The sequence below is a fragment of the Sapajus apella genome, unplaced genomic scaffold (genome assembly GCF_009761245.1).
Source record: "Sapajus apella isolate SASKATOON/1434 unplaced genomic scaffold, GSC_monkey_1.0 scaffold22, whole genome shotgun sequence".
Classification (NCBI taxonomy): domain Eukaryota; kingdom Metazoa; phylum Chordata; class Mammalia; order Primates; family Cebidae; genus Sapajus; species Sapajus apella.
The window spans coordinates 3,030,637-3,053,306 of NW_022436962.1; the positions used below are offsets into that span (position 1 = coordinate 3,030,637).

The following is a 22,670-nucleotide window of genomic DNA, read 5'->3' on the forward strand; positions in this document are numbered from 1 at the left end:
GCCCTTATCCCAATCCCCAGACAGAAGAAAGAACTTACATTTTTTATGAGTAAATAATGCAATAAAAACTAAATTATATATCAATCTCCACTATCATTTATACACAACCTCCATAATGTGAAAAAAAATTATAAGGCATACAAAGAAAAAGTGACTCATCATCAGGAAAAAGCACAGCTATTAAAAGAAAACCCATGGATAACCCAATTAAGGGAATTAGCAATTATTTTAAAACCAATTTTCTAAATATGATAAGTAATCTGCAGAAAAATACATATATAACAAAAAATATGGTATTTCAGAAGAGATATGAGAACTATATAAAATAAACAAAAGAAACTATAATATTTAAAATCCAAAATTTATCCAATGGTTTTAATATTAGATGAGATATGACCAGAAAAAAACAGTAGATTTGAATATAGGTCCATAGAAATTATTCAAACTGAAGCAGAGAGAAAAGGAAATGATTGAAGAAAATAAATAGATTGAAGAAAATAAAATCAGTAATACAAGCCACCTGATATATTTGTATCTGCCATTCCGGAAGGAGCACAAAGGCAGAATGAGGAAGACCAAAATTACTTCAAGAAATATTAGGCAAAAGCTTTCCAAATTTAATATAAAATGTCAACCCACAAATTCAAGAAATTTAACAAACTTCACTTTGGACTAATGCAAAAAAAAAAACTAATCTAGGCACAACATAATCAAGTTTTTGAAAACAAGATATAAAGAATAAGTTTGAAAAGAATTCAGATATAAAAACATATTACCTCCAGGTGTACAAAAAATGATAAAAATGAGTATTAACTTCTCATCAGAAAAAAAAAATGCAAGCTAGAAGACAACAAAACATTATCTTGAGTGTCAAAGAAAGAAAGCAATTGTCTCAGTGAGCTTGGGCTGCTACAATTACCATGTACTCAATGGCTTTAAAAAAACAAACATTTATTTCTCACAGTTCTGGAGGCTAGAAGTCCAAGATAAGGGTGTTGACATGGTTGGATTTTGGTGAGGGCCCTTTTTTAGGTCAGATAGTTTAGCTGACTTCTTCTTATATCCTCACATAGCTGAAAGAAAATAAGCTAACTCTCTGATCTTTTCTCATATGGGCACTAATCCCATTCATTAGGACTCTAAAATCCAGTTTATCCAACTGTCTCAATATCAGATTGGACACTACCTTCATAACTTAATCACTTCCCAAAGAACTCATCTCCAAATATCACCACATTGGAAATTAAATTTTAACATACAAACTTTGGGGAGATACAACATTCTGTCCATAATAGTTATGTCAACCTAGAATTCTACCACCAGCAGAAATATTCTTCAAAACAAAGGTGACATGAATACATTTTAAAATCAAGAAAACTTTAAAGGATTCATCACCAGCCAAAATGATGCATAGTACAAATTATTTAATAAAGAACTTATATCTAAAATAAAGAATTCCTGAGCAAATGGTTAAAAGACTTAAGCAGACACTTAGGCTGAGGTGGGAGGATTACTTAAGACCCAGTGTTTAAGAACAGCCTGGGCAACATAGCAAGATTCTATCTCTAAAAATCTTTTTTTAAAATAACCAAGCATGGTGGCAGTGCCTACAGTCCTGGCTACTTGAAACACAGAGGAAGGAGGATCACTAGAGCTGAGGAATTTGAGGCTGCAGTGAGCTATAATCATGCCACTGCGCTCTAGCCTAGGTGATAGAATAAGACCCTGTCTCAAGAAAAAAAGACCTAAAATAGGTACTGAGTAAATGATAAAGTGTATTTTAGCATAAATTATTAGAAAAAAGAAGCAAATTAAAACCACAATAAGAAACATTATACCCACCAGAATGGCTAAATTTAAGAAAACTGACAATACAAAATTTTGGTAGGGACACAGAACAACTAGAATTTTCAAAGATTTCTGGTAGGGGAGACGTAAAGTTTCTTATAAAGTAAAACATGCACATGACCCAGCAATTTTATCACTGAAGAAACAAAAATATATGTGCACACACAAAAAATATATATATGGAGTATTATTTTTAAAGGTCAAAAAATAAAAACAAATTTAACATCCAGCAACAGGAAAATAGATAAACAAAAATCATAATAGAATATAAAAAATGATCTACTGAACACAGAATAATGTGGATAAATCTCAAAAGAATTATGTTAAGAAAAAGAATTCAAACACAAAAGAGTGCATACATTTTTTTAATTCATGCACAGTTCAAGAACAGGCAAAACTAATTTATGATGGTAGAAATAGCATTCTATAGTTTCATTGTACTTTTGTCAAAACTAATCACTTGGTACGTTTAAAATGTGCCCATGTTCACTGTACATATACCTCTACAAGTAAATATCAATCTCTACTGATGAATAAAGACAACTGTCTTCAAGCATACTAGTTACATCCCTTAAGGTTTGTGTCTTTTGCAAATTATTCAAATAAATTCCATTGCAGTTGGTAACGTTATAGAATTAGATGTGGCTAAGCACTATACCTTTTTGTTTATCACTAGAGGTTAACCTCCAGCAGGTTATCAATGTTAATTAACATGTTTTAATGTACACTTACTATATAAATCTCAAATTCAACATTCTTAGATGTAGGCTAAAAACTCTGAATCATGCCTAGTTCCATTAGAAATCATTTCCATTCAAAATCTGCCCCTCTCCCTCTCTAGTTGTGACACCAAGTAGAGCTGCAAAACTTTCCTTTATAATTTCAAAGTTGGGCCACTGATCCAGGTCTAGCTATAAAAGCACTTAATTTCTCTGTCCTAGTGATTATTCCAGCATAGGCAGGTGACTCAATCTGGACCAACAGGGTTTTTTCTCAGAAACATTTCATGTAGAGTAAGAGGAAAAGGGACTCTTTTTAAGTATAGTTCTGGAAAAATATAAATCAGGGACTGCTGGCAGTCTTCTTTTTTACTGCATCAGGAAAGTTTATAGTAAGGCAATATAAAGTCAAGTGAAAGCAAACATATGAAACAAGGAGAGTTCTCTTTACCCTGAAGCTCCAATTTCCTACCTAGCTCACTATATGAAGAACCAACTTGGTTTCCTGAGCCATAAAAATCTCCATTCTGTTCCACTACCTTGAACTAGATTTCTGTCTCTTGGAATTTAAAGAATCCAGAGTAACATTTCATATTATCATTGAAATAATGAAATACTTTTTCATACATTACTAAAAAAAAAAAATCAAGAAAACTTTGACTAAGGTGTTTTAATAGTTTGAAAACATTTTTTAAAAATTTAGTATGATCACTATTAGAACCTATTAATTTCTACTTCTTTTGCTCTATGTTTGAAAATAATTTATTTAGCATTCTATTATAAATAGCAATGAATATTAATGTCAAGTCCAATAACAAGGAATTTTCAATATCTTCCTTTTGAAAAATTGGGAATTCTGGGAAAATGGCAGTGACAGCATTATTTTTTAATGTTGCCAAATCGCCCATCAAAACAGACAGATTTATGTGAGTGATGGGCCAAAAATTAAATGAATAACTTCCACAACTAAACTGGTATGTTATCTCAACAAACCCCAAATATGAGTTATGTAGGGTAGGGGCAGGGCAGGATCCATATAAATACTATACAGGTATGCATAAAGAGGACGGAAGGAATGAGGTATCTGACGTATTTGAAAAGAAGAAAACCTGAAAATAGCCAAAGCTACACACTAGAACTCGTGACAGGCCAATTTTAGAACAGCAGCTGAGAACATGAGATGTTTTGTGAGTAAGGGTTGCAGAAACGAAAGCAGTGTAGGCCATATCTATGATATCTTAAAACTAATTATTTAAATCTTTCTTCCTGGACAAAGTCCTACAGTGAGGAGAAAATGAGGAACAAAACACAAATTGACCAGGACACAGGAAAATAAATGTATAAGTCAGGTAGGGCTGCCATAACAAAATACCATAGACTGAGTGGCTGAAATAACATTTACTTTCTGACAGTTCTGGAAGCTAGAAATCCAAGATCAAAGTGCCAGAAAATTTGGTTTCTGTTGACTGCATTCTTCTTGGTTTACAGACAGCCATCATCTCACTATGTCTTGCCATGCCCTTGCCTCCTTGTGGTTGTGAAGGGAGAGAGACCTCTATAATGTCTCTTCCTCTTCTAAGGACCCAGTCCTATTGCAGTAAGGCCCCACCCTATCACCTCACTTAACCCTCATTACTTTCTTATAGGCCGCATCTTCAAATCAGCCACATTGAAAATTAAGCCTTCAACATATGAATTTGGGGACAGGAGGAGACAAAATACAGTCCATTACAAGGGATCAAAGAAAATAGAAGTTCTATGTAAAAGTGAAGAGAAGTATTATACAAAAACAAGAAACCCCTAGAAGTACGGAATCACATTTGTTAACACTTCATAAGAATAACATAATAAAATTGTAGAGTGATAAAGAAAATGGCTGTCCTGTCCCACCCCCCTTCCTTCTAAAATTTAGGAAGTAAAAACAAACAACAGAAAGTAATTGTGGCTGAATCCCAAACAATATTACCATAATTAAAAGGATAATAAAGAACAAAATAACACATTTACAGGAAGAAAAAAAGGCCCACACAGGCATGTCTGTGAAACAGTTAACAACTATAAACTAATATTTCAAAATCAGCCAAAGAAAATAAAGAAAACAAAACATGAAAATAAATATATAAATCAGAATTACAAAATAAATAAGGAAAGACGTCTGGTTTTAGGTCCAACACACAAAGAGCTTAGAAGTCATCACGGACACCCACCAAAAAAAAAAAAAAGCGGTGAACAAACTAAAAATTAATGACTTTTCTTAGATTCATCAGAGAATTGAGGTCACAAGGCAAAACGCCAAACCAAAATCTGGAAAGACATGTGAATATAGAGAATCAAGCTGAGATCAGATTACCTGAAGCAGAAGCTGTGTGAGCCAGTAATTGACAGAAACAGTTAAATAGTTATTTTTACGAATTGCTAGAGGTAGAATGTGGATTAGCAGGAGAGATAAAAACACTTGGGAACTAGTTTTAGGTAGACTTCCACACCTGAGTGAGTTTTACTTCCAGAAACCCAGCTATGTTGTCATGGCTAAAATCAGAGAAAAATCCTGTCCTGTTTCTGGTAGGAGAAAGGAAAATGTGATCACTTAGAAATATACCCAGAGTGTTTTCCATAACAAAGGACTGCCTTCCAAGGGAAGCTACATTACCTGAGCTTTGCCTACTTGTAGAAAAGTCAATTGGCTACCTCAAATCCCCTCTAACCTTCCTGTCTCCCATAAAGGGTGAGAAAAAAAGGCCAAGAAGCATTTCTTTTTTTTTTTCTTTCTATGTGAGCATTTTTAAAATTTATTTATTTTTATTTTTTTCCCCATTTATTTTATTGCATTTTAGGTTTTGGGGTACATGTGAAGAACATGCAAGATTGTTGCATAGATACACACGTGGCAGTGTGATTTGCTGCCTTCCTCCCCATCACCTACATCTGGCATCTCTCCCCTTGCTATCTCTCCCCAGCTCCTCACCCTCCACCATCCCTCCCTTACTTCCCCCCAACTGACCCCAGTATGTAGTGCTCCCCTCCCTGTGTCCATGTGTTCTCATTGTTCAACACCCGCCTATGAGTGAGAACATGCGGTGTTTGATCTTCTGTTCTTGTGTCAGTTTGCTGAGAATGATGGTTTCCAGGTTCATCCATGTCCCCACAAAGGACCCAAACTCATCGTTTTAGATGGCTGCATAATATTCCGTGGTGTATATGTGCCACATTTTCCCTATCCAGCCTATCATCGATGGGCATTTGGGCTGGTTCCAGGTCCTTGCTATTGTAAACAGTGCTGCAATGAACATTCGTGTGCATGTGTCCTTATAGTAGAACGATTTGTAATCCTTTGGATATGTACCCAGTAATGGGATTGCTGGGTCAAATGGAATTTCTATTTCTAGGTCCTTGAGGAATCGCCACACTGTCTTCCACAATGGTTGAACTAATTTACACTCCCACCAACAGTGCAAAAGTGTTCCTATTTCTCCATATCCTCTCCAGCATCTGTTGTCTCCAGATTTTTTAATGATCGCCGTTCTAACTGACGTGTGATGGTATCTCAATGTAGTTTTGATTTGCATTTCTCTGATGACCAGTGATGATGAGCATTTTTTCATATGTCTGTTGGCCTCATGTATGTCTTCTTTTGTAAAGTGTCTGTTCATATCCTTTGCCTACTTTTGAATGGGCTTGTTAGTTTTTTTCTTGTAAATCTGTTTTAGTTCTTTGTAAATTCTGGATATCAGCCCTTTGTCAGATGGGTAAACTGTAAAAATTTTTTCCCATTCTGTTGGTTGCCGATTTGCTCTAATGACTGTTTCTTTTGCTGTGCTGAAACTGTGGAGTTTGATTAGGTGTCATTTGTCTATTTTGGCTTTTGTTGTCAATGCTTTTGGCGTTTTGGTCATGAAGTCCTTGCCTACACCTATGCCCTGAATGGTTTTGCCTAGATTTTCTTCTGGGGTTTTTATGGTGTTAGGTCTTATGTTTAAGTCTTTAATCCATCTGGAGTTAATTTTAGTGTAAGGTGTCAGGAAGGGGTCCAGTTTCTGCTTTCTGCACATGGCTAGCCAGCTTTCCCAACACCATTTATTGAACAGAGAATCCTTTCCCCATTGCTTGTTTTTGTCTGATTTGTCAAAGATCAGATGGTTGTAGATATGTTGTGTTTCCTCCGAGAACTCTGTTCTGTTCCATTGGTCTATATCTCTGTTTTGGTACCAGTACCATGCTGTTTTGATTACTGTAGCCTTGTAGTATAGTTTGAAGTTCAGTAGTGTGATGCCTCCCGCTTTGTTCTTTTGACTTAGAATTGACTTGGCTATGCGGGCTCTCTTTTGGTTCCATATGAAGTTTAAGCTGATTTTTTCCAGTTCTCTGAAGAAGGTCATTGGTAGCTTGATGGGGATACCGTTGAATCTGTAAATTACTTTGGGCAGTATGGCCATTTTCACGATATTGGTTCTTCCTAACCATGAACATGGAATGTTTCTCCATCTGTTTGTGTCCTCTCTTATTTCGTTGAGCAGTGGCTTGTATTTCTCCTTGAAGAGGTCCTTTATGTTCCTTGTTAGTTGTATTCCTAAGTATTTTATTCTCTTTGTAGCAATTGTGAATGGAAGTTTGTTCTTGATTTGGCTCTCTTTAAGTCTGTTATTGCTGTATAGGAATGCATGTGATTTTTGCACATTGATTTTGTATCCTGAGACTTTGCTGAGCTTGCTTATCAGTTTCAGGAGATTTGGGGCTGAGACAATGGGGTCTTCTAGATATACAATCATGTCGTCTGCAAATAGAGACAATTTGACTTCCTCCTTTCCTATTTGAATTTCCTTTATTTCTTTTTCTTGCCTGATTGCTCTGGCTAGAACTTCTAATACTATATTGAATAGGAGTGGTGAGAGAGGGCATCCTTGTCTGGTGCCACATTTCAGGGGGAATGCTTCCAGTTTTTGTCCATTCAGTAGGATATTGGCTGTTGGTTTGTCATAAAGAGCTTTTATTATTTTGAGATATGTTCCATTAATACCTAGCTTATTGAGGGTTTTTAGCATAAAGTGCTGTTGAATTTTGTCAAAGGCCTTCTCTGCATCAATTGAGATAATCATGTGGTGTTTGTCTTTGGTTCTGTTTATGTGGTGAATTATGTTTATGGACTTGCGTATGTTGAACCAGCCTTGCATCCCTGGGATGAAGCCTACTTGATCATGGTGGATAAGCTTTTTGATGTGCTGTTGCAATCGGCTTGTCAGTATTTTATTGAAGATTTTTGCATAAAATGATTTGGGAAGAATTCCCTCTTTTTGTATTGTTTGGAATAGTTTCGGAAGGAATGGTACCAGCTCCTCTTTGTATGTCTGGTAGAATTTGGCTGTGAACCCTTCTGGACCTGGGATTTTTTTGGGTGTTAAGCTCTTAATTGCTGCCTCAACTTCAGACCTTGTTATGGGTCTGTTCAGGGTTTCAGCTTCTTCCTGGTTTAGGCTTGGGAGAAGGCAAGTGTCTAGGAATTTATCCATTTCTTCCAGGTTTACTAGTCTATGTGCATAGAGTTGTTTGTAATAATCTCTGATGACGGTTTGAATTTCTGTGGAATCTTTGGTGATATACCCTTTATCTTTTTTTATTGCATCAATTTGGTTATTCTCTCTTTTCTTTTTTATTAATCTGGCTAGTGGTCTGTCTGTTTTGTTGATCTTTTCAAAAAACCAGCTCCTGGATTTATTGATTTTTTGAAGGGTTTTTTTGTGTCTCTATCTCCTTCAGTTCTGCTCTGATCTTAGCTATTTCTTGTCTTCTGCTAGGCTTTGAGTTTTCTTGATCTTGCTCCTCTAGCTCTTTCAGTTTTGACGATAGGGTGTCAATTTTTGATCTCTCCTTTCTTCTCATGTGGGCACTTATTGCTATATTTTCCTCTAGAGACTGCTTTAAATGTGTCCCAGAGATTCTGGTATGTTGTTTCTTCATTCTTGTTGGTTTCGAAGAACATCTTTATTTCTGTCTTCATTTCATCGTTTATCCAGTCAACATTCAAGAGCAAGTTGTTCAGTTTCCATGAAGCTGTGCAGTTCTGGGTTAGTTTTTGAATTCTTAGTTCTAACTTGATTGCACTATACTCTGAGAAACTGTTTCTTATGATTTCCATTCTTTTACATTTGCTGAGGAGTGATTTACTCCCAATTATGTGGCCAATTTTAGAGTAGGTGTGATGTGGTGCTGAGAAGAATGTATATTTTGTGGATTTGGGGTGGAGAGTTCTGTAAATGTCTATTAGGTTTGCTTGGTCCAGGTCTGAGTTCAAGTCCTGGATATCCTTGTTAATTTTCTGTCTGGTTAATCTGTCTAATATTGACAATGGGGTGTTAAAGTCTCCTACTATTATTGTGTGGGAGTCGAAGTCTCTTTGTAAGTCATTATGAACTTGCCTTATGTATCTGGTTGTTCCTGTATTGGGTGTGTATATATTTAGGATCGTTAGCTCTTCTTGTTGCATTGATCCTTTTACCATTATGTAATGTCCTTCTTTGTCTCTTTTGATCTTTGTTGCTTTAAAGTCTAATTTATCAGTGATGAGAATTGCAACTCCTGCTGTTTTTTGCTCTTCATTTGCTTTGTAATCTTCCTCCATCCCTTTATTTTGAGCCTTTGTGTATCTTTGCATGTGAGATGGGTTTCCTGGATACAGCCCACCGATGGGTTTTGGCTTTTTATCCAATTTGCCAGTCTGTGTCTTTTGATTGGGGCATTTAGTCCATTTACATTTAGGGTTAATATTGTTATGTGTGAATTTGATACTGCCATTTTGGTGCTAGCTGGGTGTTTTGCCCATTAGTTGATGCAGATACATCATTGTGTTGATTCTCTTTACCTTTGGGCATGTTTTTGGAGTGGTTGGTACTGGTTGTTTCTTTATATGTGTAGAGCCTCTTTCAGGAGCTCTTGTAGAGCTGGCCTGGTGGTGACGAAATCTCAGAGTACTTGCATGTTCACAAAGGATTTTATTTTTCCTTCACTTATGAAGCTTAGTTTGGCTGGATATGAGATTCTGGGTTGAAAGTTCTTTTCTTTAAGGATGTTGAATATTGGCCCCCACTCTCTTCTGGCTTGTAGGGTTTCTGCTGAGAGATCTGCTGTGAGTCTGATGGGCTTCCCTTTGGGGGTAACCCGACCTTTCTCTCTGGCTGCCCTTAGAATTTTCTCCTTTATTTCAACCCTGGTGAATCTGACGATTATGTGCCTTGGGGTTGCTCTTCTTGACGAATATCTTTGTGGTGTTCTCTGTATTTCCTGGACTTGAATGTTTGCCTGTCTTGCTAGGTTGGGGAAGTTTTCCTGGATAATATCCTGAAGAGTATTTTACAGCTTGGATTCATTCTCTTCATCACATTCAGGTACACCTATCAACCATAGATTAGGTCTTTTCACATAGTCCCACATTTCTTGGGTACTTTGTTCATTCATTTTTACCCTTTTTTCTCCATTCTTGCCTTCCCGTTTTATTTCATTGAGTTGATCTTCGACCTCTGATATCCTTTCTTCTGCTTGGTCAATTCGGCTGTTGATACTTGTGCATGCTTCGCGAAGTTCTCGTGTAGCGTTTTTCAGCTCCATCAATTCACTTATATTCCTATCTATTTTGTCCATTCTCATTAGCATGTCGTCAAATCTTTTTTCAAGGTTCTTAGTTTCTTTGCATTGGGTTAGTACATGTTCTTTAAGTTCACAGAAGTTTCTTACTACCCCCCTTCTGAAGTCTGATTGTGTCATTTCATCACACTCGTTCTCCATCCAACCTTGTTCCCTTGCTGGTGAAGAGTTGTGATCCCTTGTAGGAGGAGAGGTGTTCTGGTTTCAAGTGTTTTCATCCTTTTTGCGCTGGTTTCTTCCCATCTTTAAGGATTTATCCACCTATCGACTTTGTAGTTGCTGGCTTTCAGATTGGGTTTCTGAGTGGATATTCTATTTGTTGATGATGAGGTTATTTCTGTTTCTTGGCTTTCCTTCTGACAATCTGGCCCCTCTGCTGTAGGTCTGCTGAGGTCCACTCCAGGCCCTGCTTGCCTGGGGTTCACCTGCAGCAGCTGCTGAACAGTAAGGGTTGTTACCAGTTTTATTCTTCTGCTATCTTTGTCCCAGAAGGATACCCGCCTAGTGTCAATCTGATCTCTCCTTTATGAGGTGGCTCTTTGGATATATAGGGGTCAGGGAGCTGCTTGAGGAGATGGTCTCTTCTTTATAGGAGCTCAAATGCTGAGCTGTGAGCTCTGTTGTTCATTCAGAGCTGCTGGGCAGGTACGTTTAGGTCTGCTGCAGCAGAACTCATAAACTGTTTTTTGTTCCCAGGTGCTCTGTCCCAGGGATTTAGGGCTTTATGAGTTTTGGTTATGCTGCCTTCTCTTTTTTTTTTTTTTCCTTCAGAGCTGCCCTGCCCAGCAAGGAGGCAGCCTAGTCACTGTCTGCCTATAGGGGCTTTGCTGAGCTGCTGTGGGCTCCGCCCAGCTGCCGAGTGAACTTCCCTGCAGTCCTGTTTATATGGGTGTAGTTAGAACTGCCTCGGCAATAGCGGCCCGCCTTGTTAAGGCAGAGCCTCTCTGCAGTGGCGGGTTGCCACAGCATTGGCCGACTACCTCCGTCGTGTCGGGCTGCCTCGGTAATGGCGAATGCCCCTCCCCCACAGAGCTGGACCATCTGGGTTCAGCTGCACTTGCTGTGAAACTCTCAATTCAGAGAGTTTCTGATTGCTGTTCTTTTGTGGGGGTGGGACCAGCCAAGCCTGATCACCTGGCTCCCTGCCTCAGAGCCTTTTTTTTTTTTTAAGTTGGTGTTCCAGTCGCCTGTTGAAGAGGTGCCGTGGTGTATGATTTTTCCCGTGCGACAACTCACTGTGCTGGCTTAAATAGTGGCACTGAGATTCGTGGCTCTTTTTTTGCCCTGGAATCTACTGTCCTGGTTCTCTGCTCAGTAACCTTTTTAAACAGATGAATGGGCAACTTCCCGTGGCTCCAATAGCCAGCCGAAAGGGCACCTGGACCGGTGTATTTTGTACAGAGAACCACTGCTCCGGGGCACTGACAAAGCAGCCATGCGGGGCAAAGCAGCGGCGCCAGCCGGCACAGCCACGCTGGCTGAAACAGCCGTGCTGGTGACCGTGGAGCTCCTCCACCAGGCAATTGCCTAGTCTGTGGGCAATAAAAATGCGGCGTCCACTCACCCTCTGCGCTTTCACTGGGAGCTGCAATCCTGAGCTCTTCCTAAACGACCATCTTGGATCCTCCTCCCAAGAAGCATTTCTGAATGTGATAGCCCAATCACTCAGTCTCACTAAATAAGGATTAAATCATAAGGTTATAGAATGCCTTCTGGCTCCACTGATTTGCCACCATATTGATAGGGCTCCAGTGTAACAGCAGATTCCAACTGAAAGATCTGTAGGACCCTGACCCTATTTAAGAAGTTCTTAGACAAACCCAAAGACAATAAAGGAGAAAATGAAATGAGGAAACAAGAAATGCGTACTCTTCTGGCACCTATAGTTACAGCAAACAGGAAGTATAGCTCAAATCCTAACAAGATCAATATAAAATCAAAGCCAAATTACCTCAGTTTCTATCATTTCCTGCTTACAAAAAAAAATTGCAAGCATGCTAAAAGGCTCAAAACTCATAACGAAAAGAGACCAGGGAAACATCAGAGCCAGGCTTAGATTTGACATCGATTTTGGAATCACCAGAGAATTTAAACTGTGATTAATATAATATGTGCTCTGATGGAAACAGTAGACAACACACAAGGAGAAATGCGTAGTGCAAGCCGAGCTTTACATTAAAAAGAACAGTTAAAAGGTGCTACAAATAAAAAACAGTGAAACAAAAATGAAGAATGTTTGGCTGGACTCACCAGTAGACAGGAAGTAGTAAAGGAAGGAATCACTGAGCTTGAAAATAATATCAAGAGAAATTCAAAATTAAATGCAAAGGGAAAATAATTTGTTTAATGGTACATAACATTCAAGAACTCTGGGACAATACAAAAGGTGTAACATACATATGATTAGAATATGACAAAAAGAAGAAAATGAGAAGTAAGCAACAGAAAAATTTGAAACAATATGGCTGATATTTACTATTATAGTTGGTGTCCTCAATACTCCCCTTTCAGTTTTGATAAATCGTTAGATTTATGCAGAAAATCAGTAAGTAAATACAGTAAGTAATGCAGTAAATGAATGCAGTAAGTAAAATGCAGAAAATCAATAAGAATACAGTTGATCTTCACAGTACCATAAATCAACTGGATCTAACAGCAGACTATATTAATATATCAATAAACATTCACCAAGGTAGACAACATTCTGGGCCATTAAAAAGTGTTTAAATTTTTTAAGGAATAAAAAAAAATAATGCAAAGTATGCTCTCAGACCACAATGTTAAACTAGAAAATGATAATAAAAACATAGGGAAAGAAATCACAAAATATTTGGATATTAAACAATAACAATTCTTAATAACACATTCAGTAAAAAAGAGTCAAGAAAATTTTTAAAATATTTTGAAGTAAATGAAATAAAACGTCAAAATATGTAATATGCAGGGGAAGCAGTGCTTCGAAGTAAATCTACAGCATTGAATGTATATGTTACCAAACAAGATAGACCTAAATCAATAATCTAAACTTCTACCTTAAGAAACTAAAGAAAGAAGAGTAACAGAAACCTAAAACAAGCAGAAGAAAAGAAAGAAATCAAGCAGAAATCAATGAAATTTAAAACAAAAATATATATATTAAAGAATCAACCAAATCAAAAACTGGCACTTTGAAAAGATGAATAAAATTTATAAACTTCTAGCCAGACTAATCAAGAAAGTGAGAGAAGACACAAATTACTGAAATATGAAATGAAAGAGAGACATCACGACTAGTTTCATGAGCATTAAAAGAATAATAAAGGATGTTATGGAAAACTCTGTACCCACACATTTTGATTACTTAGATAAAATAGACTTTTTGAAAGATACAAACTAACCAAACTCACAAAGGAGAAACAAATCTTCTGAATAATCCTGTATCTGTGAAATAAATTAGGTCAATATTAATAAACTTGCAAAATTAAGTCACCAGGACCAGATAACATCACTGGTGAATTCTGCCAAATATTTGAGAAAGAAATGACAAAAATTCTCCACAATCTTTTCTAAAAAAAAAGAAGCAGAAAGATTGCTTTCCAACTGATTACACGAGCCCATCATTATCAAAATACCAAAACCAGATAAAAATATCTAAAGGACAGCAACAAGTCAATATGTCTCATAAAAATAGATGTAAAAATTATCAATGATTTCTTTATCCAGCCTTTCATGGATGGACATGTGGGTTGGTTTCAAGTCTTTGCTATTGTAAATAGTGTTGCAATAAACATACGTGTGCATTTGTCTTTATAGTAAAATGATTTAAAGTGGAGGGAAAGCATTGGGACAAATATTTAATACATGCCAGGCTCAGAACCTAGATGACGGGTTAATGGGTGCAGCAAACCACCATGGCACATGTATACCTATATAACAAACGTTCAGCACATGTATTCCAAAACTTAGAGTAAATTATAAAATATATAAATAATCAACAAGAGGTAGAATGTGCCTCCTTCACAGAGAGGAACCAGAATAGTAAGTAGGTACATTGTGAGCAGATCATCTAGGAGAGAATGCTAGGTTACACAGAGAAGTAATGCGAAGCACCAAAAGTATGTAAGGAGAGGGTTTAATGTAGCTTGCCCAATCAGGGAGTGGCTGAGAGCTGGAGAGACTCCTGAATGTGGTGAACTATAAGAGAGAAACTCCCAGGGCTCTACACTCTGAAATGGGTGTTTACAACCTTGGCTTCAGAAGAACCCCTTGACCCATGCAAGCCTGACATAGTGGGCTATCTAGAGATATCTTGCATCTGTGGGAAAAAATTTCTCTCCCACAGAGTCAACTGCACAGAGACTTTGCTCCAGAAAGGGAATTCATGGAGAATCCCACAGGCATCCAAGCCTAGAGTATCTTTAGCTGAATGCTATTTTGAGAGCCTAGATACTAGGGATCTACAAACAGCTGAGGCTACTGCACTGCTCCAAGGAGGGAGAGGGGAGACCAGTTGCTCCCACACACCCCTGATTCCCTACTGCAGGCTGCTGTTGAGACTGAGAATGAGAAGACCATACTCCTCACAGCATTTTGACAACATTGCTTGCTTGGAAAGATCCCCCTCTCTCTGGTCCCTGGCTTAAGACAACATTGTGAAAGTTTAATGCTGGGCTTCACTCTGCCTTTAGGCTGAGTTCAGGCTAATGCAGCTGCAGCTGCCACCTGGCCAAAAGGGATAGGAAAACCACGCTCTCCTGTACATATCTAGGACTACATCCACTGCCCAACAATGTGCTGTTGTGGGACCAAGAAGTGAGTGGGCCACATTCACCACAGCTTCTTGCCCACACTGCCTGACAAAGACTGCCCTCCCTGTCACAGTCCCAGGACACCATTTTGAGAGTTTAACACTGGGCTGTGCCCCATGCTCAGGTCAAGTTCGAGCTCACATGGCTACAGCTGCTGCCCAGCTGAGGATGAACAGGAAAACCAGGCCCTTTTATGTGTACATAAGTACATAGGACAATACACGTCACCCTGCCCTCCGCTGCTATGAGACTGACATTTAAGCAGACTACACTCTCCATAGCTTTTTGCCCATGTTGCTCACCTGAGTTGGGACCCCACTCTCTCTGGTCCCAGGCCCAAGACACCATTTTGAAAGTTTAATATTGGAGTGTGCATCTTTTTTGACTGAGTTTGAAGCAACACAGCTGCAGCTACCATCCAGCCTGGGGAAGAACAGGGAAAACTAAGCTCTCCTAAGCACATTTAGGGTAATACTCACCCCTGTGCTACAGACAGCTGTGAAACTGAGGACTAGCCTGCCCAACCCATCACAGCTATCAACAACGCCAACACAAACAACTTGGGTCCCAGTGGGTTGCTTTACTACCACTACTGCCATTACTCAAATGATACCAGCTGCCAAGGGACCTGAGAAACTTCCCATATACCTGGCTCACTGCTCTCAATATTAGCTTCTAAACAAAATACCTGAAGGCCCAAGAAATGGCCCTCCAGGGCCCACTAACACTGGTGCCAGCATAATTTATTCTGGCTACCAAAAGCAGGCACATTCAGTTGCTACCACCATGGCCCAAAGAATGGGTCAGTTGGTGTCCAAATCCCCAAAAAAACTTTAGCACAGGCTCAATTAATAACCATAACCTAAGCCACCAAAGAAATCACAAACACCACTGACCCTGTGCACTGCCAAAGAAGACATACAAAACTCACACTACAACAGATACCCAAAATCAAAGCCAGTGTTCTACTCAATCAACAGCAGTTATATATCTTCAGGAAAAAATTATTCACTACAGAGGCAATTTCAAAAAAATTGGAATAAGCATCTACTTCACCAAAGGCACAGATATCAATGGAAGGACACAGGAATTGTGAACAAGGAAGAAAATATCACAAAAGAATCACAATTATCTAACAATAGATCCCAATCAAAAAGAATTCCTCAAAATACTAGAAAAAGAATTTAAGGTATTAATTTTATAAAATCTCATTTAAATGCAATAGAAATCTGAAAACCAATGCAAAGAAATCAGAAAATCAATTTAGTAAATGAATAAGAAATTTACCAAGAAGATAGATATCTTGAAATAAATAAATAAATAAATGGCTGGGGACTATAACTCATGCCTATAATTCCGAGACTTTGGGAGGCCAAGGCAGGTAGATCACTTGAGCTGGTATCAAATTAGGAAATTTGAGACCAGCCTAAGTAACATGGCAAAACCCTGTCCTTAAAAAAAAAAAAAAAATACAAAAGTTATTTAGGTGTAGTGGCATGTGCCTATAGTCACAGCTACTGGGGAGGCTGAGTTGGGAGGATGGTTTCTGTCTAGGAGGTAAAGGTTGCAATGAGCTGAGATTGTGCCACTGCACTCCAGCCTGGGCGACAGAACCAGACCTTACCTCAAAAATGAAATAAAATAAAAATTAATTAAATACATTTTAAAAATTAATTCTGGAGCTAAAAAACTCATTCAAAGTAATAAAAAATACATTCAAAAGTTTTAATACTAGACTAGGACAAGCAGAAAAACAAATCTTAGAACTTGAAGATAGGTCTTTTAATTCAAGAAGAAGAAGAATAAAGAATAAGACCAGGTGTGGTGGCTCACACCTGTCATCTCAGCACTTTGGGAGGCCGAGGTGGGTGGAGTTCAGCAGTTTGAGACCAGCCTGGCCAACATAGTGAAACCCAATCTCTACTAAAAATACAAAAAAATTAGCTGGGCATGATGGTGGGCACCTGAAATCCCAGCTACTATGGAGGCTGAGGCAGGAGAATTGCTTGAATCTGAGAGGTGGAGGTTGCAGTGAGGATTGCACCATGGGATTCCAGCCCAAGCAACAGTGTGAGACTCCATCATAAAAAAAAAATGTAAAAGCCTTCAGGATGTTTGACAGTACATAAAGAGATTGCACTTGCAAATTATTAGTATTCCTAAGGAAGAAAATAAGTCAAATAGGTTCCTCAAAACCTATTTCAGGAAATAATCAGTAAAAACTTTCCAAGTCTAGCAAAAGTGTTAGGTATCCAGATACCAGAGGCCCAGTGATCGCCAGAAAATACATTGCAGAAAGGACTTTACCACAGCATATTATGTTCAGAATATCTAAAATCAAAGTGAAAGAAAGAATTTTTAAACTAGCAAGAGTAAAGCATCTGCTCACCCATAAAGGAAAGCCCATCCAAATAACAGCATACTTTTCAACAGAAACCTTATAGGCGAGAAGAGAATGGAATAGCATTTTTGAAGTCCTGGAAAAAAAAAATTGCTGTCAACTAAGAATATTATATCTTACCAGAATAAACTTCATAAATGAAGAAGAAATAGTCTTCCCCTCACAAGCAAATTCTGAAAGAACTTGTCATTATCAGACCAGCTCCATAAGAAATGCTCATACGTATCTTAAATATGGCAATAAGAGGTAAATATTTACTATCATGAAAATATAAAAAAATTTGATGATTCAAATTACATCATGACATAATTTTATCAAATCACAAAGACAAAATGAGAAAAAGAAAGAATTTATAAAACAGCCTGAAAACAATTAACAATATGACAGGAAAAGAGCCTCACATATCAACTTTAAATGTAAATGGATTAAATAATCCATTTAAAGATATAGATTGGCAAAATGGATAAAAAACATGACCTAACTATATGCTGCTTATAAGAAACTGATCTTACATATAAGACATCTATAGACTGAAAGTAAAAGGGCGGAAAGATAGCCTGTGCAAAGGGAAAACAACAGAGAGCAGGAGTAGCTATCTTCATGTCTGATAAAATAGGATTTAAGTCAAAAACAATAAAAAAATATTTAAAAAGATAATTATATAATTATAAAGAAATCAATTCAGCAAGATAATATAACAATCCTAATATATATGCACCCAACCTTAGAGTATCCAATTCTTGGGTCAGAAGAATTAATATAGTTAAAATGACCAAACTGCCAACTCAATCCGTTCAATGCAATCTCTATCAAAATACCAATGTTATTTTATATGAAACCAAAAAAGAGTCCAAACAGTCAAAGCAATCCAAAGCAAAAAGAACAAAGTTGGAGGTATCACATTGTCTGACTTCAAACTATGCTACAAGACTATAGTAACCAAAATAGCATGGTTCTGGAATAGAAATAGACATATAGAGATCCCAAAAATAAAGCCGCATACTTGCAGCCAACCGATCTTTGATAAAGTCAATAATAACAAGCAATGGGGAAAAGACACCCTTTTCAATAAATGGTGCTAGAAAAATTGGACTGCCATATGCAAAAGAATAAAAATGCACCCTATATATTACTATATAAAAAAATCAATTCCAGATGGGTTAAAGACTTGAATATAAGAACTGAAACTATAAAAATACTAGAAGAAAACCTAGGAAAAAATATTCTAGACCTTGGTTTAGGCACAAAAAAAAATATCTATCACTAAGAACTCAAAAGCACAGGCAACAAAAACAAAAATAGAGAAATGGGACTTACCTAAAAATCTTCTGTTTGGCAAAAGAAATAATTAACAGAGTGAACAGACAACTTAAGGAACTGGAGAAAATACTTCCAAATATTTGTGCTATACTTTCAGAAGGGGATTAATGTCCAGAATTTACAAAAAACTCAAATAATTCAACAAAAAAAACCCCTGAAATAATCCCACTAAAAAGTGGGCTAAGGACATGAATAGACATTTTACAAAAGAAGACAAATGGCCAATAAACATATGAAAAGACTACTCATTATTACTAATCATCAGAGAAATGCAAATTAAAATCACAATGAGATATTATTTTATACTAATGAGAATGGCTATTGTTAAAAAAAACTAAAAATAACAGATGCTGGTGAGGATGTGGAGAAAAAAGAATGCTTATCCACTAATGGTAGGAATGCAAATCAGTACAACCTCTACGGAAACAAAATGGAGATTTCTCAAAGACATACAAATAGAACTACCATATGATCCAGAATCCCTGGCACTGGGTATCTACTCAAGGGAAAGAAAGTATTATATCAATAAGATACCAGCATTCATATGTTTATTGCAGCACTATTTACAATAGTAATGATATGGAATCAACCTAAGTGTCCATAAATGGAGGACTGGATAAAGAAAATGTTATATACACACACACACACACACACACACACACACACATACATACACACACACACACACAGAGTGGGAAACTACTCAGACATAAAAAAGAAAAAGAATAAAATCACGTCTTTTACAGCAACATGGATAAAACTGGAGACACTATCTTAAGTGAAACAACTCAGATACAGAAAGACAAATATCACATGTTCTCATTTATAAGTGCAAGCTAAATAAGGTGTAGACATGGAAGCAGAGTGTGTAGTGATATACAATGAAGACTCGGAGGAGTAGGGGATAAGAAGGGAGTAGATGATAGCAAGTTGCTTGGTGTATACAATGTGCGTTGTTCCAATGATGGATGTACCAAAGGCCCTGACTTCATTCACCACAATGTAACATATCCACGTAAAAAAAAACCTGCATTTATATTCAATGAATATATACAAGTTTTAAAAAGTAAAAGAAAAGATAAATAAAGGCCCTGAGCTTCCTGGCCCCCATGATAGATTATGGTGCTATTACATAGTTAAAAACCCATCCCTGTTTGCTGAGAATGATGGTTTCCAGATTCATCCATGTCCCTACAAAGGACATGAACTCATTATTTTTTTATGGCTGAATAGTTTTCCATGGTGTATATGTGCCACATTTTCTTTGTTTAATCTATCATTGATGGGCATTTGGGTTGGTTCCAGGTCTTTACTATTGTAAACAGTGCCTCAATGAACATACATGTGCATGTGTCTTTATAGTAGAATGATTTATAATCCTTTGGGTATATACCCAGTAATGGGATTGCTGGGTTAAATGGAATTTCTATTTCTAGGTCCTTGAAGAATCACCACACGGTCTTCCACAATGGTTGAACTAATTTACACTCCAACCAACAGTGTAAAAGTGTTCCTATTTCTCCATATCCTCTCCAGCATCTGTTGTCTCCAGATTTTAATGATCGCCATTCTAACTGGCATGAGATGGTATCTCAATGTAGTTTTGATTTGCATTTTTCTAATGACCAGTGATGATGAGCATTTTTTCATGTTTGTTGGCCTCATAAATGTCTTCTTTTGAAAAGTGCCTGTTCATATCCTTCACCCACTTTTTGATGGGGTTTTTTGTTTTTTTTTTTCTTGTAAATCTGCTTTAGTTCTTTGTAGATTCTGGATATTAGCCCTTTGATGGGTAGATTGCAATAATTTTTTCACATTCTGTTGGTTGCTGGTTCACTCTAATGATTGTTTCTTTTCCTGTAGAGAGGCTCTAGAGTTTAATTAGATCCCATTTGTCTATTTTGGCTTTTGTTGTCATTACTTTTGATGTTTTAGTTATGAAGTCCTTGCCTATGCCCATGTCCTGAATTGTTTTGCCTATGTTTTCTTCTAGGGTTTTTATGGTGTTAGGTCTTATGTTTAAATCTTTAATCCATTTGGAGTTAATTTTAGTGTAAGGTATAAGGAAGTGGTCCAGTTTCAGTAAACACCGCATGTTCTCACTCATAGGTGGGTGTTGAACAATAAGATCACATGGACACAGGGAGGGAAACATCACACATGGGTATGTTGGGTGACGGGGTATGGGGGGGAACAGCAGAGGTCAGGGAGGTTGGGGAGGGATAACACTAGGAGAAATGGCTGATATAGGTGACGGGGGGATTTAGACAGCAAATCACCACGACATTTGTGTACCTATGCAACAATCCTGCAAGATCCGCACATGTACCCCAGAACTTAAAGTACAATTTAAAAAACCCATCTGATAATTTGTCCCATTTTCAAAGACAGCCTGCCAATAAAATCACTTTACTGTGAAACAGCATGTCTCTTAAGGTGTTTCCTTTGTTTTTGTTTTATAAAATCATATGGTATTTTCAAAAAATTGTCAATAAAATATTAACAAATTAAATTATTACATAAACAGAATTATATAACATAACCAAGAGAAACTTATTTCAGGTATGTGAGGCTGGTTCAGAATTCGAAAATCAATTAATCACATCAACAGGCTAAAGAGAAAAATCATATGATCCCATCAATAAATGCAGAAAAGGCATTTGAGAAAATACACCACCAATTCATGATTGAAAAAAAAAAAATTCAGCCAGTTAGGAATAGAGAACTTCCTTGACTTGATAAAGAAAATCTACAAAAAACCATACAGCTAACATCATACTTAATGGTAAGAAACTAAATGTCTTCCCCCTAAGTTTGAGAGCAAGGTGAGGATGACCCCTCTCACCATTCCTGTTCAACATTGTACAAGAACTTCTAGCTAATGCAATAAGCTGTCTTGCAGATAACATGATTATCTATAAAGAGAATCTCAAAGAATAGAAAAAAAAAAGACTCCTGGAAAAAATAAGCAATTATATGAGGACTTCAGGATTCAAGATTAATAAACCAAAGTTAAATTCTTTCTTATATGGCAGCATTAAAGAATTGAAATTTGAAACTAAAATTACAGTATCATTTACATTAGCATAAAAAATAAACTACTTAGGTAGAAATTTAACAATGTATGTTCAGCACTTATATGAAGGAAACTACAAAACTCTGGCAAAAGAAATCAAGCAAATTTTAATCAAATGAATAGACATTTATGTTCATTTGTAGGAAGACTCAATACTGTTAAAATGTTAATTCTTTCTAGCTTGATCTGTAGGCTCAGTGAAATCCGAATCAAAATCCCACTGATGGAGATTGACAAAATAATTCTAAAATTTATACAGAAAGGCAGATACCCAGAGGTGCAAAAATAATGTTGAATAAAGTAAACTGGAGTATTAACACTACATGACTTCAAGATTTACTATAAAGCTAAAGTAACCAAGACACCATGGTATTGACAAGAGAATAAATAAATTTAACAAAGGAACAGAATAGAGAGCCTAGAAATAGATGCCAGTAACCAATTTTGGGCAAAAAAGCAGATGAATTTTGATTGAGAAAGGATACTCTTTTCAATGTATTATGCCAGAACAATGTATCATGTGCAAACCCAAAAATAAATATATATACAGACCCTATATCTTTTAGAGAAATTAACTCAAAATAGATTATGGACCTAAATGTAAAAAACAAAACTATAAACTTCTAGACTAACACAGAAGAAAATCTAAGTGACCTTTGATTTGCTTTTTAGATACAATATCAATAGCACTATCCATGAAATAAAAATGTAATAATTAGGTCTTTAGTAAAATTAAAAAAAAAATGATCTGCTAAAAACAGTCTTAAGAGAATGAAAAGATAAGCCACAGAATGGGTGAAAATTTTTGTAAAGCATATATATGATAAAGAACTTGTATCCAAAATATATATATATGTGTGTGTGTGTGTGTGTGTGTGTGTGTGTAT

The 22,670-nt window shown here is 36.9% G+C and overlaps 1 pseudogene; it reads left to right on the top strand.

The window, feature by feature from the left end:
* Positions 1-11,084: 11,084 nt before the first annotated feature.
* LOC116559067 overlaps positions 11,085-22,670 on the top strand; it is a 16,031-nt pseudogene continuing 4,445 nt past the window's right edge.